Raw genomic sequence first — 2,835 nt, 5'->3', positions numbered from 1 at the left:
TATATATATATATATATATATATATATATATATATATGTATATATATGTGTGTGTGTGTGTGTATGATTTATAACCTTGTTACCACTTCATTTTTGTTTCCATTTGTCTGTCCACGTACATGCATACATGTATATACATATACACATACATGCATCCATACATACATACATGCATACATACATGCATACATACATACACATGTGTGTGTGTATGTGTGTATGCGTGTGTGTGTATGTCTGCGTGTATATTTAAGTATTTATGTATGTATGAATAGATGTTTTATGATTTTCAAATCGTAAATTGTCTGCGTTGATGCATACATCATAGCTTCGTATCAGAATGTTTACGATGCCACATATATTTACAAACCTAAAGCCCTGAATTCCAACATGTTTACACAATTGCCTGTCTGTGCGATCGATTTTATTGACACTACCTTATCATGTCTTGTGATGGCAATCGGGAGTAATATGTCTAAAAAATCATTTCTCGAGTTACACACGCGCACACACACACACACACACACACACACACACACACACAGACTCACGCAAACAGACACAGACACACACAAACACACACACACACACACACACACACACACTCTCTCTCTCTCTCTCTCTCACACATACACACACACACACACACACACACACACACAAGTACAACTAACAAAAAGAAAGCAGTGGAAATAAGGTGTAATTATTACTTTAAGCCTCCGTGTGGAATTAAAATAATCGGACATTGACCTTTTCATTCTAGATTCTCGATTGGTAACTCTGTCAGATTGCAGAGTGTAACGGGATACATACATACATACATACATACATACATACATACAGACAGACAGTCAGACAGACAGACAGATATACATACATGTATACATACATACATACAAATATACATAGATACATACATACATACAACCTTTTATTTTTTTCTGCTTGTTCCAGTCATTTGGTTGCGGCCATGCTGGAGCGATGCTTTGATGAGTTTTAGTCGAACGAACCGACCCGAGGAATTATTTTTTCAAGTATTATAATTATTCTCTCGGTATCTTTCGCCGAACTGCTAAGTAAATAGGGACATTAACATACCAACACTGGTTGTCAAGCGGTGATGGGGGACACACACAGGCGCAAAGACACACAAACACACTGACACACACACACGACAGGCTTCTCTCAGTTTCCGTCTACACGGCTTTGGTCGGCTCGAGGCTGTAGTGGAAGACACTCGCCCAATGTACCACGCAGTGGGACTAATAACGGAACCATGTGGTTTGGAAACGGTCTTCTTACCACGTGACCACGCCAAGCTGTGGAAAATACTTGCTGAGATTAGCAGTATCGTGGTAGTTGGTGTGGAATGAGTTTTCATCACTAGCTCGTGATTATCACACACTGATGACGGGTTACTTCCCAGAAACCCGGGTCTGTCCGTATCATGTAAGGCTAGAGATGGGAACAATGATTGCCCCTCGCAAATACTAATGGGACACTGTGTCGTTAGCCAACTGAAGGAGATGTCCTCCTGGGACTAAAAACAACAGTCCCCTCTATAGGACTGCCAGATTTAGTTGGCAATTATATTTTACGATATACATATATATATATATATATATATATATATATATATATATATATATATATATATGTATACACACACACACACATACAAAAACACACACACGTATTTATATAAATATTATATCTTTTGATAAAATTCTCAATACCAATTTATTGTCCTTTCCACTAGAGGTACTAGGCCTGGAATCTGTACGGCTGGGGATAGTCGATCCTATTGTCCCCAGTACTTGACCGGTGCTCAATTTACCGACCCCCCAACGGGATGAAAGGCAAAGTCGACCTCAGCGGAATTTGAGCTCAGAACATAAAGACGAAATGCGGCTAAGCATTTTGCCCAGCGTGCTATCGATTCTGGCAGCTCGCTGCCTTATCTTCACCAGTTTATATTAACAGTTATAATACATTCGGGTAGATTATCATCTAGCTACCAAATTTAGTCTTAAACCAAGTAAACTTTAATATATATTATTTAAATTAATTTGAAAGGACTTTTACACAGACATATAGATCACAATAAATATTTAAGGCGCTTTGTGGAAATGGGTCAAAAGTGACGAAATCTCGCAGAAATCTCTGAGTAATCAGCCGTTCCCTTCATTGAAAAAAATACATCGAATAATGTAATCTAAGACATGCCGACTGAAAAGAAAAGATGTGGTTTTCCAAACCACACGGCCCCTTATCGTAAAGTTACTCCATACGAGAGCTGATGTGGAGTAAAAATACATTAAAAACAATAGCAACAACACTGAATAATAAACCAATAGTAATAGTCTCATTTTGCGTAATGCTTCAAGGTTTACTCTTGTTCTTTGTGAATATATTAGAGCTACCATGCTTAAAAGAAAAAAAAAACAGGGATTCCTTTTTAGATGTTAATAGTGGTGATTGTTGTGGTGGTGCTACATGGTTTAGGCGTAACATAAAACGGTGCTTTGTTGTTTGATTTTGAAAATTTGGTGTACCATTTTTATTTATTTTTTTTCATCTACAGCTATGATAATATTTTTAGAAATCACTGAGAAATTCTTTGATCGTAATGCATTTGACATTTCTCGCGCCCCACATTTCTTTCTTCTCATAGGTGACATTATTTTTCTGCATTTCCTGTTACATATATTATTGTACTTCTTTGTGAGTATGAAAGAGCACATATATATATGCATGTGTGTGGGTGTGTGTATGTATATATATAATATATATGATATACATATATATGTATATATAAAACATATATATTATATA

Source organism: Octopus bimaculoides, chromosome 9 (assembly GCF_001194135.2).
Source record: "Octopus bimaculoides isolate UCB-OBI-ISO-001 chromosome 9, ASM119413v2, whole genome shotgun sequence".
NCBI lineage: Eukaryota > Metazoa > Mollusca > Cephalopoda > Octopoda > Octopodidae > Octopus > Octopus bimaculoides.
The sequence above is the reverse complement of the archived record's forward strand: the minus strand, read 5'-3'. Positions refer to the sequence as shown.